Source organism: Monodelphis domestica, chromosome 7, assembly GCF_027887165.1.
Source record: "Monodelphis domestica isolate mMonDom1 chromosome 7, mMonDom1.pri, whole genome shotgun sequence".
Taxonomy (NCBI): Eukaryota; Metazoa; Chordata; class Mammalia; order Didelphimorphia; family Didelphidae; genus Monodelphis; species Monodelphis domestica.
In genome coordinates this window covers 222,255,383-222,273,255 of record NC_077233.1, presented here as the reverse complement: position 1 = coordinate 222,273,255, position 17,873 = coordinate 222,255,383, and the positions used below count along the sequence as shown (strand labels likewise).

At 36.6% G+C, this 17,873-nt stretch overlaps 1 long non-coding RNA gene across 1 annotated transcript; it reads right to left on the bottom strand.

Moving 5' to 3' along the window:
• Nucleotides 1-57: 57 nt before the first annotated feature.
• LOC103096875 (uncharacterized) lies at nucleotides 58-16,342 on the bottom strand. Its single transcript, XR_008913701.1, has 4 exons — nucleotides 15,979-16,342; nucleotides 15,005-15,068; nucleotides 11,713-12,078; nucleotides 58-5,306 (listed from the first exon to the last, which is right to left on the bottom strand). It is a non-coding gene; the product is annotated as an uncharacterized LOC103096875 (long non-coding RNA).
• Between the last annotated feature and the right edge of the window lie 1,531 nt (nucleotides 16,343-17,873).

Genomic DNA, 17,873 nt, shown 5'->3' with positions numbered 1-17,873 from the left:
AAGGTCATCAATGACAGTATCACTTAGCTTCTTTGTGGAAGTGGGTTGATATGAATAGATATGTATGTGTATAGATATGTGTATTATGGATTGGCACAAAGCACATTGCACTTTTAAGATGCTGTTAGTCTGCTATCAGACATTTAGATACAGACCAAGAAATAGCATTGGAAGTCATTCTTTTAGAATGTAAGTTTTTACAAGAGCACTCAGTCGCTAAACATTTATTAAGGATTTACTGTATACCAGACATTGTTAAAAAAAAAAAGCAAGAATACAGTCCCTGCCTTCTAGAAGTTCACATTCTAATGAAGGACACAACATGCAAATAAATATTTCATAGAAGATCTATATTGTACAAATGGAAGTTAATCTGAGTGGGAAGTCACTGAGTGGGGATGGCAGAAGGAAGTAAAAGACCTCTTGCAGAAGGCAGAATTTGAACTAAGCTTTGAAGAAGACCAGAGAAGTCAGAAGGAAAAAATGAACCTGTGAAATGACACATAATGGGGAGGTGTGGGACCGTGTAGTTGGATCAGCTTGCCTATTGAAAAGTAGTAGCCTCATTCACCATTCTTGAGGATTTCTTTAGCAACCAATACAAGCAGCAAATTAAATCCACAAAGAAAGCAGCTTTGTCCTCCGTAACGAGTGGTTTTTTTCTCCAACTGGTATCAAAAAATACTATAAATAGAGGCAACAGGAAGAGCTGATAGAAAATTGACTTGAAGCATTCTTGATTCTCTTTTGAATATTCCTTAACTGGAGCAGTTAAGTAACAATGGATAGAGCACTAGACTGAAAGTTAGGAGGACCTGGGTTCAAATTTGGCCTCACAATATTTCCTAGCTGTGTGATTCTGGGCAAATCATTTAATTCTAGTTGCCCAGTCCTTTCTGCTCTTAGAATCTTCTGCCTTAGAATCACTTCTCAGACAGAAGGTAAGAGTTTGAAGAAAAATGAATATTCCCTTTTAAAAGAATGCTTGCCCTTTGATCCAGCAATACCACTACTAGGTTTATATCCCAAAGAGATAAAAAAGAATGAGGAAGGATCTGTTTGTACAAAAATATTTATAGCTGTGCTTTTTGTGGAGGCAAGAAATTGGAAACTGAAGGGATGTCTCTTGGTTGGAGAATGGCTGAACAAATTGTGATATATGATGGTGATGGAATACTGTTGTGCTATAGGGAATGATGAATCAATGGATTTCTTTTTTTTTTCTCAATGGATTTCTATATGAACTAGGAAGACCTACATGAACTGATGCAGAGTAAAATAAGCAGAACCAAGAGAACATTGTACACAGCAACTAAAACATTGTGGGACCATCAGATGTAACTGACTGCAACTAAAAGCAATGCAATGATCCAGGATAATTCTGAGAGATTTATGAGAAAGGATGTTGCCCACATGTAGGGGGGAAAAAAAACTGTAGGAGTAGAAATCTGGATGAAAACATAACTTATCACTTGCTTATATGGGTATATGATTTGGGGTTTGGGTTTTAAAAGATTATTACAAAAATGAATAATATGGAGAATGGGTTTTGAGTGATAATATATGTATAGCCCAGTGGAATTGCTTATCAACTCCAGGAGGGGGGAGAGGAGAGGGAAACAACATGAATCATGGAACCATGGGAAAAAATTAAAAAACAAAACCTAAAAAAAAAATGCCATAACTTCTTTGTGCAAACATTAAATCAATTCCTTTGCCACAGAAACATAGATTAAAAATTAAAAATTAATTTTAGGGGGGGCAGTTAGAATCAACTAAAAAACTTGTTGAAATAACTTCTACAAAGTTGCAGGATATAAAATAAACCCATATAAATCAGTATTTCTATATACCAGTATCCCTTCCACGTTATGACTTTTCCTCATTAAGGTTTCAATATATTGCAGGTTGGCATAAGAAGTTAAATGGGAATCTGAGGGAGCTGCAGATGATGTGTGAAGGCCAGCAAGATAACAGAAATTTAGAAACTTAGAAATACATAAAATATATGTATAGTATTACATAACATCAACATATTTTTATCATTTGATACCATAAATATGCACAATTTATTTTTTTAAGTTCAAATATGTGAAAAGCTAAGCTTTGCAAAAAAGAATGCAAAAGCCAGCACACAACACACAAAGACTAGAAATGTTGAAATACCTTTAAAAATGTAGTAAATCCTAAATGCATAAAACATATATGCTATTGTGTATAACATGAGATACTCAGAACACTCCATTATAGAAAAAGAAAAAATTCAGACTTCTCAGGTATGAAGGGAGAGTCAAAAAATTTTACATGGATTTTCCAGATCAAAGAGACACCATACTCCTATCCCCTTCAATGTGGAAGGAATTCCTATATTGCCAACAAAGTCCAGCAAGAAGAGATAGAGAAATTCCATTTAAAGTAATAATAGACAATATAAAATGTTCAGGAGTCTATCTGCCAACCAAACTCAGGAACGAAATAGAAACAATTACAAAAACATTTTTCACACAAATGTCATCTCTAACAAGTGGATAAATATTAATGTCTTGTGGGTGGGCCAAGTCAACATAGTAAAAATGACAAGTCTGCCAAAATTAATTTACTTATTCAGTGCCATAACAACTACCCAAAATTATTTTATAGAGCTAGAAAAAATAAAATTCTTCTGGAAGAACAAAAGTTTGAAAGTGGCAAGAGAATCAATTGAATATGTATATGTATATATATATGTATATACATATACATATATATATAATTAAAGGAAGGGATCCTAGCCATATCAAATCTTAAATTGTTTTACAAAGTATAATCAAAGCAATCTGGGACTGGCTAATAAATAGAGTGGTGGATCAGTAAAATAAATTAGCTAGACAATACACAGTATTAAATGACCATAGAAATTTGTATTTGAAGGGGTCAGCTGGGTAGTTCTGTGGATTGAGAGCCAGGCCTAGAGATGGGAGGTCCTAGGTTCAAATCTGGCCTCAGACACTTCCCAGCCCTATGATGCTGGGCAAGTCACTTGACCCCCATTGCCTAACCCTTACCACTCTTCTGCCTTGGAGTCAATATTGACTCCAAGACGGAAGGTAAGGGTTTAAAAAAAAAAGAAAAAAATTTGTATTTGATAAGCACAAAGATCCAGGCTTTTGGAACAAGAATTCAATATTTGATTTTTTAAAACTGCTGGGAAAACTAGAGAACAGTTTGGCAAAAACATGACCAACATGTCAATACCAAGAAAAGATCAACATGGATATGTATAAACATAAAAAATGATATCAATTTAGACATGAAGAATGATATAAGTAAATGAGGGGAAGCATGGAAATCTTACCTGTCAGATCTATGTATAAGGGAAGAATTTATGACAAAACAAGAGAGAGAGCATTACTTTGATTATATTAAAAGAGTTTGCACAAACAAGTCCAATGTAGCCAAAAGTAAAAGGAAAGCAGAAAACTGGGGCAGGGGTGGTGGGGAATGATATTTTTTTACAGCAGGTTTCTCTGATAAAGGCCTCATTTCTCAAATATAAAAAGAACTGAGTCAAATATGTAAGGATATAATTAATTTCCCAATCGATAACTGATCAAAGGATAGTCAGTTTTCAGAAGAAATCAGAGCTTTCTATAGTATAAGAAAAAATGCTCTAAATCACTTGATTAGAGAAATAAATGCAAATTAAAACAACTCTGAGGTACTTCCTCATACCTAACATATTGGCTAAAATTTAATAAAAGGAAAATGACATCTTAAAGGAAATGTAGGAAAATTGGGACACTGATGCACTTGGTGGAGTTATGACCTGATCCAAACATTCTAGAGAACAGTTTGGAACTATGCCCAAAAGGCTATGAAACTGTGAATACCCTTTGACCCAGCAATACCACTATTAGGATAATATCCCAAAGAAATTAAAAAAGGTGGGGGGTTCTGGGAGAGTGGAGACCTATATGTAAAAAAATACTTATAGTAACTCTTTTTTATGGTGACAAAGAATTAGAAATTGAGGCAATGGCCCATCAAATGGGGGATGGTTGAATAAGTGATATATGCTTGTGACAGTACTATTGGGCTATAAAGAATGATGATCAGGATGCTTTCAGAAAAACCTGGAAAGATCTATATGAACTGATGCAAAGTGAAGTGAGCAGAACCAGGAGAACATTGGACACAGTAACAACAACATTGTAGGATGATTGATTATAAATGGCTTAGCTATTCTCAATAATGCAATCATCTAAAATAATTCTAAAGGACTTATGATGAAAAAATGCTATTCACCTTCCAATAAAGAACTGATGGAATCTGAATGCAGATCAAAAGCATTCTTTTTAAAAAAACAAGTTTTGGGTTTTTTTTTTTGCCTTTTGTTCTGTATTTTCTTTCACAGCATGGCTAATATGTTTTGCAGGGCTACCCAAGCATAATATATATCAAATTGCTTGTCATCTCATGAATAGGGTAAGGAAGGAATGGAGCAGAGAATTTGAAGCTCAAAATTTTTAAAAACATGTTTAAATGGTTTTGCATGTAATTGGAAAAAATAAAAATATAAAAAAATATTTAACTAGTTTTTGAAATATTTATTAATGCTGCTAAAGAAGAAAAATCACACTTTCCAGTGGCCTTGCTCCATCCCATCTCCAATCCTAAGAGAAATTCCCTTCAAAACAAATAAATTCATTCAAAATTATTAAAATGTCCATATTTTAAAATACATACTTTATCACCTCTCTAATACATTAGCTGTCATGCTTTAGGATTAGACCTTTGAACTCAGAATTATACAGTACATTAATCAGAGGTTGAAAGTGCCACTATCATTGCAATCATACTGAGACACAGTATAGCATAATAGAAATGGTCTCACAGTCCAGAGTCCTGCTTTGGATACTGGCTGCTGAAATTGAGTCAATTACTTAACCTCTCCGTGCCCTCAGGAAACTTTAGAGGTAGTTTCTATATTCAGAAACTGAACTAATGAAATCAAAGGTCAAAAAAAAAGTCAGCCATCAAGTAAATTGTTCTAATTTTACTTACTTCATTCTGTTTCAGTTCACATGTCTTGCCAAGATTCTCTGAATTATTCATATTTGTCATTTCTTCCAGCATAATATTCCATTCATGTTACAATTTATTCATCCAAAAGAAAGAGTACCAACATTTCTTCCATTTCTTTGCCATTATTAAAAAGTATTAAGCAGCTACGTGGTTCCACGGATAGAGTATCAGACTTGGAATCAGGAAATCCTCAATTTGAATCTCATCTGAGAGACTTGCTTGGTAATCCTGGGTTTCTTTATCTGTAAAATAAAAATAATAACAGTATGTACATAAATAGGATTGGTATGAGGAGAAATGAGAGCACAAATAGTGTTTTGCATGTTATGTAAATGCTATAATTATTGTACATAAGACTCCTTCCTCTTTGTTCTTGGAGTGTAACAGAGTGGCGGTATCTCTGATTCCAGTGACATTTGATGACTAACAGAACCATAGCTAGAGCTATAAAGTAAGTCCATATATAGTTGTATGTAAAATAGCATATAGCATTCTCCACCTTTAAAATATAGAATATGGAAGAATATGGCCTCCCACATGAGGCACAGATATAGATAGCTAAGATAAACGTCTAAAATTTGAAAGGGAGGTTTCCACATGTAGAGAAAGGAAGTTTCCTTCTGTAAGGAAAATTCCTGAATTGTGGAGGTCAGCTTGGATGGGATATTATCTTGAATATGCGCATGCCAGTAAAAGTCAATGCTGATGTGTAAGAAGGATGTTCTCAGCTAGAGTAATACATATAAAAGTTTGTATCTAGAGGGGATGATGAGATGATGTTGATAATGATTTGTAGGTCTTTCTCTTACGGGCTCCACAATCCTTCCACTCTTCCCACTTTGCTGAGGAAGGAAAAAAATGTCTTCTGCATTTTTAAGGGCAAAAACCTCTTCTTGATTACATTAACTACCAGATAATAAAATTCCCCAAAGAGCTAATAACCATGAGTTTTCTTTTATATAAATGGTAGCAATAAACAAAGAAGCAACAGAAATCAATTGAATAATAGTTCTTTTAGAAAGCTAACTGCTCAAAACTGCAGCAGACAGGGAACAGAGTAGGGAATGGGATGAGAGTGTCTTCCCCTTGTTCTACCTCTTCTCTAGCAAGAGGGAGGGGGGGCATGCTGGGTAGCTCAGTGGATGGAGAGCCAGTCCTAGAGACAGGAAGTCCTGGGTTCAAATATAGCCTCAGACACGTCCCAGTTGTATGACCCTGGGCAAGTCACTTAATCCCCATTGCCTAGCCCTTAGCACTCTTCTGCCTTGGAACCAATGCACAGCATTGCTTCCAAGATGGAAGGTAAAGGTTTAAAAAAAAAGAGGGAGAAGGGAATTGTGGAACCAGGAATATGAATAGTTTGGACAATTAACAAAAATAGTGGTCTAGTCAGGAATAAGGAAAGGAAACAAAGCCTGGCATGACTCAATGACCTCTCTTTTCTCATTGCTCCACTTCATCCCTTCACATTCTCTCTGGCTCTGTCCCATAGTTCCTGATCAATATTGCCACCAACAACAGCCCTCACGAGTCCCAGAAAAGGTCACCTAGAGATAGCAATCTAACTCCCAATCTGCCCCCAATCCTCCACTGGGCCAGGCTAAGAAAAGTACCTCCATGTCCTCCTTCTGAGCATCCTCTTCCAGGGACAAGTTCAAATGCATGGGTCCTTTTGAATTCAAGAAAAGTGTGTTCCATTACCATAGTTGCTTCTAGCATCCTGATTCTCCCTGACAACAATCCATAAACTGGAAAGATGGGAGGAATTTCATTCCCCCATGCCAGAAATGTTGTGGTCCCTTGCAATAACCATCTGAAGATCACTTAAAATCTGCAAATATTGATCCCAAACATGAAAAGAAACATCAATACTATGAAATAACAAGAGTGATCCTAGCACACATACACACCAACGTACACAAAAAAAAATAACATGATACACAGCACTGCATGACCAGCTGTTTTAATGACCATGTAGGTAGGACAAGATATATTCACATCCTAATACAATGAATGCAGCTACATAATACAAAATCAAATGGTTATAGATAGCAAAATAAAACCAAACTTATGATGAACAATGTAGCATATGAAAGAACAAAGCATGCACACTTTTAGCATAAGCAACAGACAGCAAAATAGTGTATAGATAATAAACTGCTATGTGCTACCTTAATAACAATAGTATGGAGGACAGCTGGGTGACTCCGTGGATTGATAATCAGGTCCAAAGATAGGAGGTCCTGAGTTCAAATCTGACCTCCGACACTTCCCAGCTGCATGACCCTGGACAAGTCATTTAACCCCCCTTACCAGGCCCTTACCACTTTTCTGCGTTGGAACCAATACACATTATTGATGCTAAGATGGAAGGTAAAGGTTTAAAAAAAGAATAATGATAGCCCTGATGATTAAATGAAATAGCAAAACTAATAAAAGAAGCATGAATCACACTTGCAAAAACTAATTTACATGTCAACTAATGTTACATGTCAATAAATGTAAAATTCCATAATAAGTGGAAGTGAGATTTGCTCATGACACCTCATTAACTTATAAGAAAATTGCCTGAAGGAGCACCTAGGTGGCTCAGTAATTAGAGAGTCAGGCCTAGAGATGGGATGTCCTGGGTTAATATCTGCCCTCAGACACTCCATAGCTGTGTGACCCTTGGAAAGTCCCTTAACCTTCATTGCCTAGCCATTACTGCTCTTCTGCTGTTAAGGGTAAATTTTTGGGTTGAGATTAAATATATATTTTTAGTGGTCACCAGGGATTAAATTCTAAATCCCAATGAAATACTCAAGTCAGAATGGAATTTTATTGGTTTATTTACAATAGAAGGAAGAAATTTAAAATGAGGGAGAGAGAGAGAGAAAGGGAAGATCTGCTCTGGCCTGGTCTGAGTCAGGGGGAGTTCAGAGGCCTCAGCCAAGGGACTTTCCCAGAAGATTAAATCTAGCTAGGCTTCTAGCCACGAGGTCTCCTCCAAGATGAGGGGCCTCCTTGGAAGCTGGTGCCTTCAAAAAGGTCAAGGGAAAGAGGAGTCAGCCTTATCACTCACCACTTGGTCATCTAAGGAAAGCTGTCTGAGGTTCCACACTTGAGCTCCAAGTCAAGTTCCATTGCCAAAGACTCCCAAAAGTCCCTCTCACAGGATGTGACATGAAATATAAAGACAGTTCTTTACACCACTTCCTGTGTCTCACATGTACCAATGGTGGCTTAAACTTGACTTTGGACAGCCCAGTAGGTCAGTTAGTTGCCTCTGATTTGTCACTTGCTAGCACACTTAGGTCACAGACCATCCTCCCCTACACTTAATCCTTAAGTGGGGGTGTATACATTCCTGGTTGCTAAAATTATAAAGACTGAGCAGGGTAGAGTAAATCTAAAATTTACACTACCTTGGAAACAATACACAGTATTGAGTCTAAGACAGAAGGTAAATGTTTTTTTAAGCATTTATTAAGCATCAATTATGTGTCATATGAACATTTACTGTATTAGAAATTAAAATATTTAACCCTTTCTTTCTTAGTAACAACTCTAAGACAGAAAAGCAAAGGCTAAGTAAATGGACTTAAGTAACTTGCTCAGGGTTACATGGCTAGAAAGTGTCTGAGTTCAGATTTGAACCCAGGTCCTCCCAGCCCCAGGCTTGGGGATCTATCCACTGAGACACCTAACTGCTCATTACATTTTAATCTAGTTCCAGAGAACTTCTGGACTTGAGTTTGACACCTCTGATGTAATACTTGAGCAAGCTTCAGCATTGTTATTCAGCCAAGTGTGTAACTATATCTTCATTTTCATCTATTGTATCAGGTTAGAATGTTCACAGGTGGAATGAGGTAGGTCTTTTGTAAGCTGCTGACATTTCTAACTCTATGCGTGAATTGGTTTTGCCTAACTTTCCATAATCTCTCCAACTTCAATATCTTTTGTCCTTTTTTTTTGCCATCTGATGAATGTGAGATGAAATTTCAGTTGTTTCAATTTTAATTTATCTCATTATTAGTTATTTAATTATTCTTTCCAATGGCTATTGATAATTTTCTTTCCTTCCTTCTTCAATCTTCAATTCTCCTCCTCCTCCTTCTTCTTTCTTCTTCTCTTCCTCTCTCCCCCCTTCCTGTTCATATCTTTTGGCCACTTATCCGTGAGGAAGGAAATGGCTCTTGTTCTTATATATTTATTTTTATCTTCTCTAAATCTTAGATGTTCTTGAGGAAAAAAAAGTTCCTTTGACTAAAATTTATTATCAGAGATGAGTAACTGTGGTCAAATCATGGTAAATGAATGTAATGAAATATCATTACATTATAATATACAAATAAAAATATGGAGAAACATGAGAAGACATATGAAATGATGCAGACCGAAGTGAACAGAAAGAATAATTTACATAACAACTACAAAAACTGGATGAAAATAATTAAATGAAAGCAACACTAAAGTAAATTTGAATAATTATAATGACTAGTATTGGCCCCAAAGACAAAATGAAGCCATGTACCACCCTATCCTCCCTAGGATAGAAAGATGAGAGCCTAGGAAAGCAGATTGTTATATCTGCTGTTAGACACAGTCACTATGTCAATCAACATAACTGTCGATGTCAAATGTAATTTTCAATATGCCAATCAACGATAAAGTTCTTGATTAAGATAAAGATTTTTTTTTCTTATTAGCAACTTTGTCTTTTTTTTAAAGATTTTAGAAGTTTGATTGTTTTTCAAAGCTACTATGGCAACTTGGCAAGGAAGTCAGAGAGGAGAAGAGAAAGGGTGGGTATTGGGAAAGCAGCATCAATTTTCTGATTATAAGATTAAAAACAGGATTAAGAGTGGGCTGGCCAGTAGAACTGCTTGTCAGATTCAGGAGGGAGTGGAAAGCAGGGGGAGGGGGATCGTGAATCATGTAACCATGGAAAAATATTCTAAATTTAAAAAGAAAAAAAAGTGGTTTGATAGTACATTTGTCAATGGGTATTTATTAGGGGCTTGCCATTTGCTATCCCCCATGTCTAGTGTTAGGGATACAAGAACAAATGCAAAATAATGTCTTAATAATATATTATTTTCTTATTATTATCATTATAATATCTTAAAGAGGGGAGAGAATACTTTCTTTGTTTCAACGGGAAGACTCATTGAATGAGTTGGGAGGTATATTATCAGGTAGTAATTGTAATATTTAGAAAGGTTTCAATAAAACTTTTCAAAGTCTATTATTAAATAACACTACTAGACATATCCCATCACAGAGAGAGTGAAAGGACTCCTATATATCAAAATATTCATAGAACTTTTTCTTGTTGCCAAATAGACTAGAAATAAAACAGGTGAACATTGATTAGGGAATGGCTACACAAATCAAGTTCTATGAATATGATGATATATCAGTATGATTGTGATATGATGGACAACAATATGAAGAATTCAGAGAAATAGAAAGACTTCTATCAACAGAGAGTGAAATAAGCAGAACCAGGGAAATAATTTACATAATGACTATAATTAAAGGAAGGTAACATTAGAAGAGAACTTGGGTGGGGGGCGGCTCAGTGGATGGAGAGCCAGGCCTAGAGATGGGAGGTCCTAGGTTCAAATCTGACCTCAGACACTTCCTAGCTGTGTGACCCTGGGCAAGTCACTTGACCCCCATTGCCTAGCCCTTACCACTCTTCTGCCTTGGAAAAAATAAAATTAAAAAAAAAAAAAAGAGATCAAGGGCCTGACCAATCCTGAGTCCAGAAAACTGATGATAAAACAAACCTGCCTCCTCTAGAGAGAGAGGATATGGACTGTAGGTATGGCATGAGGCGTGTGCTATTCAACTTTTTCATTGTTTAATTTTATTGACTATACTCTGATAGTGTATAATGAAAGTCTGGTGGAGAGTGGAAAGGAAAACATCAATGATGTCATCAAAATTTTTTATAAATTAAAATATATTAGCAACAATTAAGGGAAATATCTGAGTTACAAATATCTTGACATCAAAATATAATTCTCAGGTCAGGGAGGTGGTGCAGTGGATAGTGAGCCAAGGCTGGAGACAGGAAATCCTGGATTTAAATTTGGCTTCAGACACTTCCTATCTGTATGACCCTGGGACAGTCATTTAACCCCAATTGCCTAGCCTATAGGTTACACCTATACCCACACCCACACATATGTATGTATATATGTATGTATGTATAAACATAAAATTGTATACTATATATAAAGTATATGTGTATATATTTATATATGTATATGTGGATATAAAATTATATCTTTGATATAATTTATACATGTATCTCATAGATTTATGTGTAGATATAAAATTGTATATTATATACAGATAATATGTGTATATATGTGCAGACATAAATTACCTAAATAATATTATATGTAATGTTTAAATTGTATATTTATACATGTATGCATGTCTATATAAAATTATATAGAAACAAATTTATATATTCTATAACATTTATACATGTGTATATATGGATGGATATAAAATTTTATGTTCTATATACAGTATATTTGCATGTATGCAAATGTATATAGAGATATGAAATTATGTATAAATAAAATTATAAACTATATATAGTTTATATATAATGTATATATATATATATATACACACACACACCTGGGCAACGGCTTCGACAGGCCGGCTAAACCTTGTGAGGGTAGCCATCGGGTCGTCGACCTCTGGTGAACCAGGGCTTTGCTCACCCAGCATGTGAAGACTGCTTCGGCCAAACAGATGGAAGAAACCAATAAGAAGGTTCAACGGCTGAGAGGGCGACGCAGCAAAGCACTGTGGAGTGCTTAGGGCATGTTGGAGCACAAAGGACAACACGGCCATCCAATGCAGCTGAGGAAGTCTCCAGGTGTAATGACTTTTCGTGCCACTGGACCCAGGCTTCCAACACCGAGAGAGTGGGACTGTCTCTGTGCATCGACTTTTCCATTTAAATCTCCTTCACGCACAAGTGTTTTTGTGCACACTCATCTACATCACAGATGAAAGTGAACAAAGACAATCGTCATCCTTGGTTACCAAGAGACTACTACTACTATATATAAATTGTGTGTGCATGATTCTCTTAATAAACTACAGAAGGGAGAACAGGAGGTCCTAGGTTCAATTTTGGTCTCAGACACTTCCCAGCTATATGACCTTGGGCAAGTCACTTGACCCCCATTGCCTAGCCCTTACCACTCTTCTGCCTTGGAGAATACACAGTATTGACTCCAAGATGGAAGGTAAGGGCTTAAAATTAAAAAAAATAATAATAACTACAGTGGGGTCAGTGCAAAATAGCCTGCTTAAACCTGCCCGTTTCCTACCTGAGGTCATTTTTTAAATGGTCCCAACAATGAAACAGCTGTGAAATGTGTGGGCTGTGCGCCTCCAGGTGGGATTTTTGTTTTCTTTAAGCACGATTTCCCTTAAACCCTCAGGCTGATTCAGATTGAGCCCACCAAAAAAAGAACCGACTATTTGCTCGGCGCTGGGTGAGTGTGCTCAGAAGCAGGTTAGCAGACACACAATAAAGTTCTGCTCAGGGGAGGCATCGGTTTGTTGTTGTCGTCGTTGGCCACTTTCTGTCTTTCCAAAGCCTTCGTGTGTCTCGTTAACATCCTGGGAAGGCCGCCCATGGCACAGATCAGGTCAAGGCCCCTTGCCAAGCCCGCCCCGAAGAAGGCAGCTCGCTCCTCCTCTTTCCATTCCAACTGTTTTCCTGTGCCTAGCCTGTTGCTGACAACAGTTGCCCCCATGCTGTCACGTTAAAAACAATGAGTCAGGGAGAGGGGGAGGGAGCAGAGAACTTGAGCTAACAGTCCGGGCAACTGACTCCAGTGACCTTGGGCAAGCCGCTGACCCCTGATTCAATTTTGCCATCTGTTCCTGGAGCCGATACATTTTATCAAGCAACAGATAAACTATTTAGTGTTTTCAAAATGGCAAATGCCAGGAATTACCTTGTACTTAACTTTATTGGAACAAAGTAAGCCTTGAATTGTGCCCAAGTAGCCTCTGTCTCAAGCAGTAAATGTGCTCGATTTCAGCAGCCTCCTCCCCGCCCAGAAATAGATGGGCAACGAGAGAGAAGGAAAAACAAAATAACCTCAGGTCCACATTAGCAAAGGGAAGTTGATAAGTGAGGTAGCTATTAAGGGAACAGAGACGGATCATTTAGGTGCAAAATGAGACCATTAAAATCACTCACAACACTCTCCTCCCTAGAGTATCTCCCCCTACCATTTTTTAAAACCCTTATCTTCTGTCTTAGTATTAGTTCTTCTTTTTTTAAACCCCTACCTTCCGTCTTGGAATCAATTCTGGGTATTGGCTCTAAGGCAGAAGAGTGGTAAGGGCTAGGCAATGGGGTTCAAGTGACTTGCCCAAGGTCACACAGCTGGGAAGTGTCTGAGGCCAGAATTGAACCCAGGACCTCCCATCTCTAGGCCTGACTCTCAATCCACTGAGCTACCCAGCTGCCCCCTTAGTATCAGTTCTAAGACATAAAAGTGGAGGCAGCTGGATCACTTGGTGGTTAGAGAGTCATGCACAGACTTGGGAGGTCCTGGGCTCAAATGATCCTGGGTAAGTCATTCACTCCCAATTGCCTAGACTATGCTGGTCTTTTTTTTTTTTTAATCCTTACTTTCCATCTTAGAATTTATTTATGCTAAGGTAGATGAACCATAAAGGATGGACAATTAGAGTTAAATGACTTGCCCCAATTGTCTAGTCTTTGCTGGTCTTTTTTTTTATCCTTATTTTCTATCTCATGAATCTATTGATTCTAACGCAGAAGAGCCATAAGGGGTACACAATTAGAGTTAAATGACTTGCCCAGGGTCACACAGTTAGGAAGTGTCTGAGGGTAGATTCAGACCCAGATGCTCTTGACTCCAGACCTGGCACTCTGTCCACTGTGCTATCTAACTGTTTCCTCTCTGTATATAATCTAAACAGTGGCCCCATTTCCCTACCCAACATAAAGTAAAAGAGGGAATGGCAAAGGGTAATATTATAGCTTTATCACTAAAATAAGATGAGCATATGTAAAGTTAGACCTATAAAGGCCAACCAACACCTCATTTGGATAGTTGCCATCAAATGAAAGGTGGAGCTTATAGAAGGTAACTTATAGGTGGCCATTTCACATGTAGGTGACTGAGAGAAGCACTAATACAAAACAATCATTTCCCTGTGCTTTTTCTACAGAACACGTAATTTTTAAATTTTTACAAGCAGCATAACACTCCAGTTAGAAGGGTTAAACAAAGAATAACCTCCTAAACACAAATTAAGTACCCATGTCATCACTCAACTGCTGTAAACTTCTCTTATCTAGCCATTTCCTTTCTTTTTCTTTCCTTCTTTTCTTTCCTTCTTTCCTTCCTTCCTTCCTTCTTTCCTTCTTTCCTTCCTTCTTTCCTTCTTTTCTTTCCTTCTTTCTTTCTTTCTTTCTTTCTTTCTTTCTTTCTTTCTTTCTTTCTTTCTTTCTTTCTTTCTTTCTTTCTTTCTTTCTTTCTTTCTTTCTTTCTTTCTTTCTTTCTTTCTTTCTTTCTTTCTTTTTTCTTTCTTTCTTTCTTTTCTTTCTTTTCTTTCTTTCTTTCTTCTGAAAGGAAGTCAATTTTTTTCTCCTCCCCAAGATTACCCTTTTTCAGTTCTTGGCTTTGTCTAGTCTTAGCCTTTGGCTGCTATTCAGAAGAAAGGTGTTAATTACCTCTTTAATGCTTCTCTTTTTTCCTCTGTGAACAGTAACTGTTTTTAATTTCTCTCCAATTCCCTCTTTAGCTATCTTACCTCATTCAGCAGCTCCTCCCTCTTGGTGAATGGTCTCTTCATTTTCTAGCCTGATTTCTTAAGAAAGATAGATATCTTTTTAAAAATAATCTGTAAAATATAAAATAAATATTACCTTTTAAAACATCACCTCCATTTCCCAATGAATCACTTCTCCATAGCCTCTCAGAGAGCAAGCCCTTTTAACAAAGAAGTAAAAATAGATGAGCAAAATTAATCTATATAGAAAAATACTCAGAATTTATGGAAACATATGTATGTGTGCATATGTAATGTCTGATATTGTATGTATTTTTCTACACCTGTGTTTGCCCATATCTGAAAAAGAGAACAGAATATCTTTTTTTAAAATAAAGATATTTTATTTCACCAATTACATATAATGACAAATTCTCACCTAAGTTTTCCAAAGTTATATAATTCAAATTATCTCCTTCCCTCCCTTCTCTCCTCCCTCCAGAAACTGGCAAGCAATTCAATCTGAGTTATGTATGTATTATTGTACAAAACATATTCCAATATCATTTATTTTTGTAGATGAATAATCATATAAAACCAACCCTCCAAAACAAAACTCCAAAAAAATTAGTGAAAAATCATATGATTTTATCTGCATTTATATCCAACAATTCTTTCTGTGGAAGTGGACAGCATTATTTGCCTGAAGTCCCTCAGAGTTGTCCTGGATCATTGTATTGCCGATTATAGCTAAGTCCATCATATTTGATCATCCCACAATATTGCAGTTACTGTGTATAATGTTCTCCCAGTTCTGCTTATTTCACTCCCCATCAGTCCATGTAGGTCTTTCCAGCTCTTTCTGAAATCGTTCTGTTCATCATTCCTTACAATGCAATGAGATTCCACTGCTATCATATACAACAATTTGTTCAACCATTCCCCTTGATGGACATTCCTTCAAATTTCCAATTCTTTGCCACCATAAAAAGAGCTACTATAAATATATAAAATATCTTTAAATATCTCTTCTTAGGGACCTGCTTTGGTCTTTATAAGCTTGTAGCATTCAGCTTTGATTTTTCTGTTCTTCCATTTACATTTATCAGAGACATCATATATATTATTTACCTGGTTCTGTTTGCTTCAATTGCAGAGTGCATATGTTATCTTCCTATGCTTCTTTATATTCATCATAATAATTTTTTCTTATAGCACAGTAATAATCCACTACATGTACAAGCCATGGTGAGCACTAACTATATTTCTGAGTCTTTACTGTTACAAAAGTGTAATAAGTTTATATTTTGCTGTATACAGCATTGACCTCCTTACGATATATGCCCAACAGTGGCATCTCTTGACTAAAGAGTATAAACATTTCAGTCACTTCATTTGCATAATTCCAAATTGCTGTTCAGAATGGCTCTGTTTTATCTTTTGATTATTAGAATTCACTAAATAAAATAGAATATGTATTAGAAAAGGTTACAGATGAACGATAGACTTCATAACTGGAAATGAATTGTTCGTTTCCAGGTGACAGTCTCTTTCTAGATCAGCTGATTTGCAGTGTCAGATTTCTGTGTTCATGTTTCACTAGCAAACTCCAAAGATAGAACCCAGTCATCATCCACAGTGCAATTCTTCCTAGTTAATTCCTTTGAAACTAGCTGTAGTACAGAGACTCTTTCCTTCCCCATTCCTCACTAAAGTCACATCCTGATACCTGGAGAGTCACAGACAAAAGACCTCAGTCAGAAACTCTCTCCTTTTTTGATTTGTTTGGTTCAGTTTTTTATTTAAGATTGGCTTCTCCCTTTCTCACTCAGGATGGAAATACAAGGGCTTCTTATGGGCTAGACCCCACTGTTGAGACCAAAACCAGTTAGTCCCTCCTTTTCTTAAAAAAACACTTACCATTTGTCTTAGTATTGTATTTTAATAAAAATCCAAGATTTTGACATTTTTGTTCGAGAAAAATCTTCATGGAAAGAAGCTTGCTAACCCCTAAATCCAGAGAATGAACTATTGCAGAAAGATACCGGAAAACCTACACTACATCAAGAAGATCAAGAATGAACTTTGGGTGTGGTTGATTGAACTGAAATTTGATTGAACATTTATTGTAAATGTACACTTTTATGCCAAAGGTAACTGCCCCTAATTTGGCTTTTTGTCAATGTGCCTAAGCATTCTCTCTTTTCTATTCCTCCTTAACTATTGTAATTTCCTCTTAGAGACTGAATATTGTATACATCTGTAGTTAGAAGTGTTTAGAACTACAAGATGATTATGTTAAATGATCAATGGGGAGACTAGTCTCCCAATGATCATCAGGGGGAAATGTGAGATCTAGATTACTCCACCCTACTTAGATCATACTTTATGGAGAAGCTGAAATTGTAATCTCCTGATTGAACAATAAAGGTACTTAGTTCTTCCTTTATAGTGAAGCTAGAACCTTAAGCTAAGTCTATTTTAAGATCTTAATACAAAAAGGTGTTAAGTAACTATGAAGGGTCCAAACTTTATCCTCTTAGAAGCCTCTAATCTCCTTCAGAGACCTAACAGCGGAGATCTTGAACTCCCCCTGGCACAGGCCAGGTGGGAGAAATCCTATACCCTCTTCCCTCTTTTGCCTTAAAAACCTTCCCTATATATTAATTAAAATTACCATAAATTTCCAAACTGACTTGGGTATTTTATTTAGGATTTTTCCCTGGCGACCAATTAATTTAGATTTTAAATCACAACCCTAAAATTATCTTTACAGTCTCCATTCTAAGAAGAGTGGCAGGGGCTAGATAATCAGGGTTGTAACTTGCCCAGGCCACACAACTAGGAAGTATCTTAGGTCAAATTTGAATCCAGGTCCTCCCAACTCCAGGTCTGTTTCTCTATCTTCTGTTCTACCTAACTATCCTTCTTTGGGCAATTTGGCAACTCCTAACTCTGGGGGCTTATCATACTGATGCTGAACTTTGTGTAGACACTCATCATTATAACCCACTGCATCGCAGAAC